The following is a 13,192-nucleotide window of genomic DNA, read 5'->3' on the forward strand; positions in this document are numbered from 1 at the left end:
ACAAAGATATTCTTATTAAATAGAAGATCTATTTGCTAGAGATTTCAAATCCTCCAAACACAGATGCACTCTGTAAGTATGTTAATGCTAAAAGGAATCTAATATGCTTCCCCTCACTTATCTCTTTTCTCTCTTGCTTCCCAACCTTTTTCTTCTGTCTTAAGTGCTTGATGAGCTGTATTAAAGTGATTCATCTACAGTGTTAATGCGGCCAAGGAGGAAGCACATCATCCTCTCTGACTGCCAGAAGATGCTGAGTTCAGCGCTGCTCACTGAGCACGTCAAAGAAAATGGAGGAGGAAGATGAGCAAACCACAGAAAGGTTACATGTGAGGAAATTTTGCATGTAGCTGCCCTCTGACATTGTGTGTATGTATCCCTGAGAAAGAGAGGGAGATTGCCTTGCTGTCTGTCTTAGATGATGTGTCTGTAATAATGAGATGCTGAAAGGACTCCGTAAAGAACAAACCTGGTAAATTGTCATCTGCATCTAGGAAAACATCTGATAATTTGGAGAACTTACAGTGTTGTATGCTTGGATGCAATGATCTTTGCGTAGAAGAGGTAAATATTTTCCTAGACAAAGTCCTTTCTCTCTTTGTTATTGTTTGTTAATGCTATTATGATACGGCCCAGATGCCGCAATCATCATCATGTTAGATGGTCTACAAACACCTATTAAGAAACAGATCCTTAATCTCATTTATATTGAGACTGCTTTACTCTGCTCTGATATTTTAAAATTACATTTACATCCATTCTGAGGGCCCTTTACCCTGCAGGGGTGGGGCAAAGGACTAAATAAATGCAATTTTGTGTGTTTGCACTCTGACAATTTTTACTTTAATTTTAATTTAATTTAATTATATGACCGCTATCCCCTCCTGCACCTCAAACCATTATTAATTGGCAGCTTTCCTATAGGCATCCTGATAGCAGTAAGTCTTGAAGGGATGTGAAGAAAGAGAGGATCAGTTCATTCCATGCATAAGGGGCAACTTGGAGGGGAAGGTAGGGCATGCTTGCATAAGGAGCTGATGAATGGCAGATGAAGCCAGCAACTATGCCCTTTAAAGCTACAGTCTAAAAAGTGCACTGGGATTTGAGAGTATGCACTGCTTCATTTATTCCTTGAAATTAAAATGGGGAAAAAAGAGGCCATGAACTGCTTGATATGATTGTGATTTGTGATGTACTTCACAACTTAAGGCCACAGTCATAAGTGGTTTTAACTTTTAATGAGCAAATTCTTCCTTCAGTTACACCTGTGCTGCTCCACTGAAGCCAGGGGTCTGTTTGACAGAGAGAGAGAGAAAGAACAGAATAAAGCATTTACAGGTATAGCTGAAATGCTTCTCTAAAAATGTCTGTTCTTTGATAATAAAAGCTAAGATTCATTAGCTCTACCTCTGTACTGCCAATTTACTGCAGTGATGCAGTGGAGGTTGCATTGCTTCCTCCCTCCCTCACTGGAGTGAACTCTGTAGGCAGAATTTCAGAATCACATGTTACAGGCTCTGGAATATACGGAACTGAGCCTCAGGCATTTTATGTGTTATATCTGTACAATGTCCTGCTTAATTTTCATTTCACTCAAAACTCTCTCATTGAAATTCACAACAGTCAGAGGAACAAGAAACGAACACTCTGACTGGCATCTTTTAAATAAAAAAATCACTGTTTGCAATTTTTCCATGGTAAGATTTATACAAGATATTAATGATCACAACACATGACTTATACAAGTCTACAATGTACTTTGTTTCACTAAGAGCCTTGTATTTATCTGAGGCCAGAGACATCAGTGAACTTTCGAACATAAACATACCCCTGGTGCTCAAAGTGAAAATTTTACTATAATTTCTTGGCTTTGTGATGGATGGGGTATTGGATCTGTCATTGAAGAGTAATGCCTAATTGATACCTCTTTGATCTGGGACTGGTAAATTAATGCAGATGGAAAAAATAGCCATTCTATTTAAACAGCACTGGTAAAGTACTCCACAAAATTACCTGCATAAAGTGTTTAGCATTGTAAGAATATGCATGTAAATAGGGACTGGGCAGTTCAGGAGACTGATCATAGGATATAGACCCTTTTACCACAGATTGCTCATTTGAATTTGGCCCAGTTTGTTAGTAAATGAAAGTATTTGATGTCTTTTGGATTCTTGGTGGTCCATTCAATAAGACTTTGGTGGTTTCAGTCCCATTTTTGGTAGACTGCAGTTCATATCATATCCACATTTTCATTACTTCTATCTGTTTATGGTATTTGTGGGGCACCTATTATAGTATCTAGTTAATCCCAACAGTGAGCCCAGATTTGAATCCGTCTGGAGGCTGCATAGTCTTCTGTTTCCTGGAGGTAGCCCTCTCAAGTCAGAGCTGAGGCAGGGCAGCATGTACGAGGAGCTTGCATTGCTGCTGCCTATCCCTGTTCTATAGATAAACTGAGGAAGTTGGATTTTGGTGCTGCCAATCTGTCACTTTTCACAAGCGCTGACTAAACAAACTTGGCATGTGAGATGTGACACACTGAAAGTAGTTGATTGTATAATGCATTTTACATAGGCAGTATTGAAGCCACTCACTGAGTCAATGCACTGTGCATTTATACCATATCACTACTGAATTCAGTTGATCCGATACATCCCCTTACCAGGTAATGCCCCGGTAAATCGAGTATATGTTTCTGTCAAATCCTAGCTTTAAGATACTGAATCAAAGTTGCCAGCAGTTCAATATATCACTAATAAATAAAATAGTTTGATGGGTGGTGTAACTTTTTTTGGAGAAATGTGCTATTTATTATGTAATGCACTGTCATTTGTGTCACCCTGCCTAATTCCAGCTGGGAGGTGTGCCAAGGGGACCCTCACTTCCCCGCAGCAGAACAAGGCTGGTCTGCCCAGCAATGTGGGCTTTAATCCATTATAAGTATTATGTTTCTTAACCTGCTCTTCAGTGTATGTTGTTGCATTTGAACCTATATCTGAGAGAGAGGGCCTTTGGGTCTCTTCTAGGATTGCAGTGCTGCTGAAAATCAGCTGCTAGAAACTATATAAGAAACCTATAATTTATCTCCCGAGGCTAAGAGTTTTATGTCCACAACTCTATTCCCTGCAATCTTAATGTATGAAAGGCTAAGATTAAGCTTTGAACCCACGTCTTTTACAAGGTACGTTGGTGCTATCAAGCTGCCCTAGAGATGTATTTCTATATGGTATCTTTCTTAGAATTCTATTTAATCTACAGGTACAGAGCTTGTATGAGATATACAGAAGTTTATCAACTTCACAGATGCAGCAGGCATGCTGTGGAATGTATAATATGAAGAGTTTTCCTGAGTGCTGCAATCATTAACACTGTCTCTTTGTTACATCTTTCTTAAAAAGAACTCACGAGCAAAGGGATCATTTGCTATAGGCACAGAAATATTGCAAGGGCATATGCAAAGAAGCAACGCCAAAAGAGCCTGTTAACTGGCATAACAATAAGTCACTGTGATCTAAATCTCTGGTCTAAGTCAGGCCTTGGCATAAAGGAAGCTAGACACACTGCAGAGGTGATATAGTCAGCCTCTTGTGGGAAGGATGGAATACATCATTCTTGTACATCCCTAAACAGACATCTAAAGAAATTTGGCTCATTTCTCTCAAGTAAAGGGCTTACAAGCTGTGAAAAAGCCAAGTGAGTGTCACTGGCAAACCCATTATAGAATTCTGAATATGCCATTAAAGTATATTATGGTGGTTTGTTCTTGCTGCTATAGTTAAGGTGTTAGCAATTTCATTAGAAACCCCATTCTTTAAAGGTTTATAACTCAGCCATAAAATGTCGTCTTTGAACTGCCATCTTTCAATAGGTGCTTAAAGTTTTCTTTCTTGTTAACAATTAGTTTGGCCATTTCTGAAGCTGCATTGTGTGAGCCATTCTGCCCTCAGCTATAAAAGTGCAATTCCCCCAGAATTTGCCTCAATGAGTGTAAAATAAAAGAGAAGTTTACTTAAGTTTTAAACTCCTTGGTGAGGGGACTGTCTTTTAAAAAAAAATGTGTGTACAGTTCTTACTATAATATGACTGGGGCTCTCTATTTCTACTTTAATTAGAAGAATCCATCGTAATTACACAGGTTTTGGATGTTTTTAAAGCCTTCATTGTTTTAAAAACAATTATATAAAACTCTAAAAAGCATGTTGGATTTTCAAAGCTGCCTGAGGATTTGGATGCTCAATTCCCATTGGAAATTAATGAAGTCCATTCTTTAGAAAAAAAATTTGTTGTCCCATGAGGTGAAGAAAAATCATATAGCAAAAATGCAGTAGTTCTTACTCATCTGATAATTTATGAGGCTGTACAGGTTCCATAACATTTGTAACATTAGACCAAAGATGTCTAATATTAGGACATTGCCAAATAATATGTGTCAAATTATCACCCCAAACCCTACCCCACCAATACACTTCATTGTTCCACTAGGACCCATTTGAACAAGTGTGCTGGCATCCAGTAATTTCTTTCAGTGGTTGCAAGTATTTATAACTTCATTTTAGAACCACAGCTCTTGTCAGACGGGTTAATAGATTTTATCACCACCTCTCATCAACATGTGTTTGTCTAGCATACAAATCTCAGTTTAAGGGATTGAAATGCACAAGTAGGATAAAATAGTTCAACTAATGCCAACTACAATTTTTGAGTTTAGGTGAGAAGAGGATGCAAGATTTGATACTGAAAGAGCTATAGGAGATGGCTCTCTGATGCAAACAACTTGAAATGATAGAAATCTCAGTTATTCATTGCTTCACAGATTAAAACCATCTTGCAAAATGTAGCTGAAAAGTGGTCCTGATATCCATCCTCAGGAAAAGTGATCCCTGCCAATTCCCATTCCTCTCAATGAAGAGACGTACCCTCACTTTTTATTTCAGCATTGTTCCAGTGTGACGAATCACAGGTTAATCATGGTAAAACACATGAATTTACGATCTCTTCCCTAAGGATTCTAACTATACTGTGTCTTAATACCTGATTGATCAAATTTTTCATTGGTGTAACTAGGCCAGATTGGAATGGAAAAGATGCAACTTCTGTAGCTTCTAAATGTATCCAAATAGGAAGGGGATAAGTGGAAACAAGAAAATGAATCAATAGCAAATGACCATTTGCCATGTAATGTAGGTCTGTATTGGAAGCTTTAAGCCAACTTTTGCTTTATGACCTTTTAAACTTTCTAGTTAAATGCTTGGTCTGGTCCCTTCCCATTGAAAGAACAAATTAGTTGAGATTCTGTGACAGCATATTAAATAAGTAATTTAATTTCAGAGCTACTCTCATTTTGATGGTTTGAGTTTGATCCCACAGTGAGAACACCAATTTGATGCTGGTCATGAAGTGGGCTTCCAATGGATGGATTACCAGATTGATATTGTCCATAACATTATTATCATATTTTCTAGTCCTTTGTTTAATGAAGTGCCTGAGTATTTCCTATCCTTTGGTAGCCCTTCAAAGTTCCATTTTGATAGTAGGGTATTAGATCAGAATTGAGACAGGGAATCTACATTTTTTTCCAATTTATTTTGTATATAGAGAATTTTGAACATGTATTAATTCATTAAATGAGCTATGGATTTCTCTGGGTTAGTTCACACTAAAAGATATAATTCAAGTAGTAAAATGCCTTATGTTCCTCTCCCTCTGTCACAACTCCAGCAATTCTCAAATGCTTTCTAATAGCTTCTGCCAGGCTTTCCAAAACTATGATAGACAAAATTGGTGTCTAGACAAGGCTATCTGTTACCACTTTAAAGTTCAAAGGACTGGGACATTATTCCATTAGAAGTCCTGAATACCTGAATACAGCAACCATATATTCTGAACTGCTTCTGGGCTAAAATCACAGTTTTAATATGTAAAACAGAAGTGAGGTGCTTTTTCATAGTCCCATCATTCAGAAACATCCCTCATTAACAATTCAATTCAACTGGGATTACTGCCTAATGCAGTATAATTGCTTCTGGTACGTGGACTAAAATATTGCTTCTGGTACATGGACTAAAATACCTCCCATGGAACCCCAGTGGATGTGAAATTGCCATCAGCACCAGAAACTGGGGGAAGATGAAGGGGCAGCTGGACTTCATGTCGTGGCCCTCCCTGACAGAGCCAAGGGGAAACTATCCATGTCTTCCAGTATCCTGAGTTCCAATGAGCAGCACTTAAAAGCCCCCAGCAGACCTGGAGCTACCACAAGCACTGACAGAGCTTGAAAGTTCCAGCAGATATGGAATCCCCAGGGATGGAAGCGACACCTTAGCAGCAACTTGGCATTTCTACTCTTCATCACCCTCAGCTGTATTTCTCCAAATCTGCACCTTTGGTATCCAGACTTTTCCAGCTGCAGTTAGTAGACTCTTCTATCGACATTTACTGTCATTCATTTGTTCTTTGCCCCTAGTCACCTTGCCATATCTCCTGCTTTTGTCCTCATGGTTCATCCTCCTTTTCCCCATGTCTATCCTTAACACATTTCCTATCCCATTCCTTACACTCCGTCAGCCTCTTCTATCATCACTCCCTCTCATCTCCCTCACTACTGCTTCTCACATTCCCAGCAAAAATCACACCTGTACAAAAATAAATGTTAAAAATCCAGCTATTTTACTATTAAGTAACAAATACATGACAAAAAATGAAATCTATACATAGACAACATTAATATTTTGCACAAACACACACAATGCATGCTTCTCACAAGTATTTATTGCAACCATCCAGGTATGCACCTATCACCTCCACGTAATGACCTTAAATTGCCACATAACTTTATTACTGAAACCTTCATCCATCCCTCTCTTTCTCCACCTTTATTGCGCATTGCTTTCCCTCACTAAGACTTTCAATGGAAGCACTTAGTGCCTTCCTTTCTTATGTGTTTGTATAGCACCTAGCAAAGTTCTGTGTACTCAGCAAATTAAAGAAATAACAGACCTTTTAAAAAATCAAATTTTACAACAAAATATTTGGCATTAAAGATTAAGGGGCTTGTTTTTTGTCTCCATAAGACTGATGTTAATAGGAGATGCAAGGTTGCATGGGAAGGAGAACAGACAGCTAGACTGACACAACAGTCTCTAGTGACTCTGAATAACTGTTAACATCTTTCCTTCATTCTTGTGAGAGGTACCAGACTGACTGCTCTGGAGACTGAAGTTCTCTGCATATCCTCAGAACAGGTATGGCATGAGTTAGCAGCAGTGCTAGCTTTCTCACATTGCTACAACTATGTATCTCAACTCCACAAAAGAGAGAACACCTGAACACCAACTATTTCCATACAGGCCACCACACAGCCAGCAGATTGTGGGTGAAATATCTGTAGCGAAAACTTACATCTAAAAATTGTGCATCTTGTTACTGGTTGTTTACTAATAGACCTAGGTAAATATTAATTTGTACGTTAGTTGACATTTTCACCAAATCTTTCATCCTATGGATTCTTTGTCACTCACGTTTGCTGTTTGTATTTCATTATGGGATTGGTCATGTTAGTTGCATGGTACTGCTCTATGTCCCTTCCCTAATCAGTTGAATGTAACTGTAATGAAGAGAGGGAGGGCATGATCAAGTCACTGGGCCCTCGTCAAGACTCCAGGAGTCTCAGGGCAAGGGTGCAGCAGATTGTGAAATTAGGAGGTGTTAGGCCACCAATATTTTTAGGATATTTTAATTCTTTAACTTCATGGGACAAGTTAATTAACCCTTCCCTAAGACATCAAGGCTATAAAAATTAGCCTATTGTGTTATCTTTCTATTGTGGGCTTCCATTAAGTTTTTTTTAAATTACAATACTGTATTCCCTGTCACTGAAGATAACCTCTTACAATTTCCATTCAGCTGTGCATGGCTCTTCAACTCCCTGCTTTCTCTTCATGTTGTTTTCATTTTCATCTGTCTTTCATTGTACTATTCTTTTTATCTGATGTTGAATGCATTGAAGAATGAAATCAGAAAAATATTAAGATCCTAAAGAATTTACTGGTTGTTGTATAGGCAGCATTATTTATTATCTGCCTTAATTATAGCTAAATACTAAATAGCATATGTAATGAAGGCATCTTGTTATGGAGACAGGCCCAGGGACAGATACTAGACAAAATTCTCTTTCAATTGCCCTGTAACCCATTGAAATGAACTCGGAGTGACCGAGAGTTCCTCCCAAAACCAGCTTTTCCACCCTCTGTCTAGAATATGTAAGTGTCATAATTTGCATTTGTATAGTATATTACAAATATTCTTTAATAGCTTAATGTCACTACTCCTATTGAAGATGAAAAGTGAGATGCAAAAAAGTGAGATGCAAAAATGTGACTTGCCAGGATGGCACTGAAGTATAGTGGATTAGGAATAAAATTGTGTCCTAATAATCCTGGATCTGTCAATGATTTGCTGTGAGCGGCGAACAGCAGAGAGGCTAACAGAGGGAGTTTGCCTGGATCTGTCTGAGAGGAGGTACGCTAAGGGCTGCATTAGGGAGGCTGTGTTGGTGAGTATCTGAGTGTCTGTTGTGGGGACAGTTTGACCGTGTGCTTGATTGGTTGTTTGTTTGAAAAGTGTGAATTGGGAGTGCTTTGTTCCAGGTGAGCCTTGAGTAGGCCTGACTGTTATAAAAAGCCAGTCCGCTGCTCAGCTGGTTCACAGCTAACAGCAGAGAGGCTAACAGAGGCAGTTTGCCTGGGAGTTCACCCGGGGAGAGCCCACTGAGGCTTACATCTTGCCAGCTTCTCTGAGTAGTTACTACAACTCCTGAGGAAGCTCGTAGAAGGAAGGTAATATGGATGGGGAGCGTTCAGCTGTTGTGACCTGCACTGGATGTGCCATGTTTGTCTTTCTTCCACAGACAGAAGCGACTTTGTCTGTACAAAGTGCAAGCTGGTCTCCATATTGGAAGAGAAGGTTCAAGGTCTGGAGAAACAAGTATCGACCCTGCGTTACATAAGAGAAACTGAAGATTTCCTGGACAGACGTCAGGATATGCCTCTGTGGGCACAATGTTCTGAAGATTCAGAGCAGGCTGCGCAGCGGGGACAGGGGGATGGTGAAGAAATTTGGCAGCATGTGACCTCCACAAGAAGAAAGGGGAGCATCCATGTACCAGCAGCGCAGATACAAGTAAGCAACCGTTATCATGTTCTCTCCACAGGTACCAATGCGGAGAGTGGACTAGATGATACATCTGAGGGAAGGGAGCAGAAGGAGGCTCTGCTGATTGGAAGGCATGAGATGCACTGTCCTATGGATGGGGGCTCCACGACTACCGCTCCCAAGAGAAGGAGGCAGGTGGTGGTGGTGGTCGGGGACTCTCTCCTCAGGGGGACTGAGTCATCTATCTGCCGCCCTGACCGGGAAAACCGAGAAGTCTGCTGCTTGCCAGGAGCTAGGATTCACGATGTGATGGAGAGACTGCCAAGACTCATCAAGCCCTCGGATCGCTACCCCTTCCTGCTTCTCCACGTGGGCACCAATGATACTGCCAAGAATGACCTTGAGCGGATCACTGTGGACTACATGGCTCTGGGAAGAAGGATAAAGGAGTTTGAGGCACAAGTGGTGTTTTCGTCCATCCTCCCTGTGGAAGGAAAAGGCTTGGGTAGAGACCATCGAATTGAGGAAGTCAACGAATGGCTACGCAGGTGATGTCGGAGAGAAGGCTTTGGATTCTTTGACCATGGGATGGTGTTCCAAGAAGGAAGAGTGCTAGGCAGAGACGGGCTCCACCTAACGAAGAGAGGGAAGAGCATCTTCGGAAGCAGGCTGGCTAACCTAGTGAGGAGGGCTTTAAACTAGGTTCACCGGGGGGAAGGAGACCAAATCCCTGAGGTAAATGGGAACGTGGGATACCGGGAGGGAGCACGAGAGGAGAAAGTATGAAGCAGGAGCCCTCCCATTTCACAAAGAAAGCAGGACAAACGGCAAGTTATCTCAAGTGCCTATACACAAATGCAAGAAGCCTGAGAAACAAGCAAGGAGAACTGGAAGTCCTGGCACAGTCAAGGAATTATGATGTGATTGGAATAACAGAGACTCCGTGGAATAACTCACATGACTGGAGTACTGTCATGGATGGATATAAACTGTTCAGGAAGGACAGGCAGGGCAGAAAAGGTGGGGGAGTTGCACTGTATGTAGGAGAGCAGTATAACTGCTCAGAGCTCCAGTATGAAACTGCAGAAAAACCTGAGAGTCTCTGGATTAAGTTTAGAAGTGTGACCAACAAGGGTGATGTCATGGTGGGAGTCTCTGTTCTAGACCACCAGATCAGGGGGATGAGGTGGACGAGGCTTTCTTCCAGCAGCTAATGGAAGTTACTAGATCACAGGCTCTGGTTCTCATGGGAGACTTCAATCACCCTGATATCTGCTGGGAGAGCAATACAGCGTTGCACAGACAATCCAAGAACTTTTTGGAAAGTGTAGGGGACAATTTCCTGGTGTAAGTGCTGGAGGAACCAATTAGGGGCAGAGCTCTTCTTGACCTGCTGCTCACAAATCGGGAAGAATTAGTAGGGGAAGCAAAAGTGGATGGGCACCTGGGAGGCAGTGACCATGAGATGGTCGAGTTCAGGATCCTGACACAAGGAAGAAAGGAGAGCAGCAGAATACGGACCCTGGACTTCAGAAAAGCAGACTTTGACAACCTCAGGGAACTGATGGGCAGGATCCCCTGGGAGAATAACATGAGGGGGGAAAGGAGTCCAGGAGAGCTGGCTGTATTTTAAAGAATCCTTATTGAGGTTACAGGGACAAACCATCCTGATGTGTAGAAAGAATAGAATAAATATGGCAGGCGACCAGCTTGGCTTAACAGTGAAATCCTTGCTGATCTTAAACACAAAAAAGAAGCTTACAAGGAGTGGAAGATTGGAGAAATGACCAGGGAAGAGTATAAAAATATTGCTCGGGGATGCAGGAATGAAATCAGGAAGGCCAAATCCCACCTGGAGTTGCAGCTAGCAAGAGCTGTTAAGAGTAACAAGAAGGGTTTCTTCAGGTATGTTAGCAACAAGAAGAAAGTCAAGGAAAGTGTGGGCCCCTTACTGAATGAGGGAGGCAACCTAGTGACAGAGGATGTGGAAAAAGCTAATGTACTCAATGCTTTTTTTGCCTCTGTCTTCACGAACAAGGTCAGCTCCCAGATTACTGCACTGGGCAGCACAGCATGGGGAGGAGGTGACCAGCCCTCTGTGGAGAAAGAAGTGGTTCGGGACTATTTAGAAAAGCTGGACGAGCACAAGTCCATGGGGCCGGATGCGCTGCATCCGAGAGTGCTAAAGGAGCTGGCGGATGTGATTGCAGAGCCATTGGCCATTATCTTTGAAAACTCATGGCGATCGGGGGAGGTCCTGGACGACTGGAAAAAGGCTAATGTAGTGCCCATCTTTAAAAAAGGGAAGGAGGAGGATCCGGGGAACTACAGGCCAGTCATCCTCACCTCAGTCCCCAGAAAAGTCATGGAGCAGGTCCTCAAGGAATGAATTCTGAAGCACTTAGAGGAGAGGAAAGAGATCAGGAACAGTCAGCATGGATTCACCAAGGGCAAGTCATGCCTGACTAATCTAATTGCCTTCTATGACGACATAACTGGCTCTGTGGATGAGGAGAAAGCAGTGGACGTGTTTGTTCCTTGACTTTAGCAAAGCTTTTGACACAGTCTCCCACAGTATTCTTGCCAGTAAGTTAAAGAAGTATGGGCTGGAGGAATGGACTATAAGGTGGATAGAAAGCTGGCTAGATTGTCGGGCTCAATGAGCAGTGATCAATGGCTTCATGTCTAGTTGGCAGCCGGTATCAAGTGGAGTGCCCCAAGGGTCGGTCCTCGGGCCGGTTTTGTTCAATATCTTCATAAATGATCTGGAGGATGGTGTGGACTGCACCCTCAGCAAGTTTGCAGATGACACTAAACTGGGAGGAGAGGTAGGTACGCTGGAGGATAGCGATAGGATACAGAGGGCCTAGACAAATTAGAGGATTGGGCCAAAAGAAATCTGATGAGGTTCAACAAGGACAAGTGCAGAGTCCTGCACTTAGGACGGAAGAATCCCATGCACCGCTACAGACCAGGGACCGAATGGCTAGGCAGAAGTTCTGCAGAAAAGAACCTAGGGGGGTTACAGTGGACGAGAAGTTGGATATGAGTCAACAGTTTGTTCTTGTTGCCAAGAAGGCCAATGGCATTTTGGGCTGTATAAGTAGGGGCATTGCCAGAAGATCGAGGGATGTGATCGTTCCCCTCTATTCAACATTGATGAGGCCTCATCTGGAGTACTGTGTCCAGTTTTGGCCCCCACACTAAAAGAAGGAAGTGGAAAAATTGGAGAACGTTCAGCAGAGGGCAACAAAAATGATTAGGGGACTGGAACACGTGACTTATGAGGAGAGGCTGAGGGAACTGGGATGGTTTAGTTTGTGAAAGAGAAGAATGAGAGGGGATTTGATAGCTGCTTTCAACTACCTGAAAGGGGGTTCCAAAGAGGATGGATCTAGACTGTTCTCAGTGGTAGCAGATGACAGAACGAGGAGTAATGGTCTCAAGTTGCAGTGGGGGAGGTTTAGGTTGGATATTAGGAGAAACTTTTTCACTAGGAGGGTGGTGAAACACTGGAATGCATTACCTAGGGAGGTTTTAGAATCTCCTTCCTTAGAAGTTTTTAAGGTCAGGCTTGACAAAGCCCTGGTTGGGATGATTTAGTTGGGGATAGGTCCTGCTTTGAGCAGGGGGTTGGACTAGATGACCTCCTGAGGTCCCTTCCAACCCTGATAGTCTATGATTCTATGTTGCAAACTTTTGTGAACAACTCTGGAGCAATACACCTTAATTCATACTTGCGGTGCTCCTGGACTGCTCTCAGTCAGACTTCAGTCTTCAGAAACTAAGGGTTACACGGCTGCCTCCTACTGGGTATTTATATTTATAACCTGTCCTTCTAGCAAGTGAATGTTGTGGTGCTTATTTTCTAATATGTGTTTAATTTAAAATCCATTGTTCTCTTGAGAAATTATTAAAATATTTTCCTGTTGAATTGCAGCATGTAGAATTTCTGTGTGGAAAGGATTGTTTTGGCATTTGGGGAGTACAGTTTGTATTTGAAATGCAGGGGAAGTACACAACAAAGGTTCTAAAGTTGTTA

Source organism: Natator depressus, chromosome 9 (assembly GCF_965152275.1).
Source record: "Natator depressus isolate rNatDep1 chromosome 9, rNatDep2.hap1, whole genome shotgun sequence".
Classification (NCBI taxonomy): Eukaryota; Metazoa; Chordata; order Testudines; family Cheloniidae; genus Natator; species Natator depressus.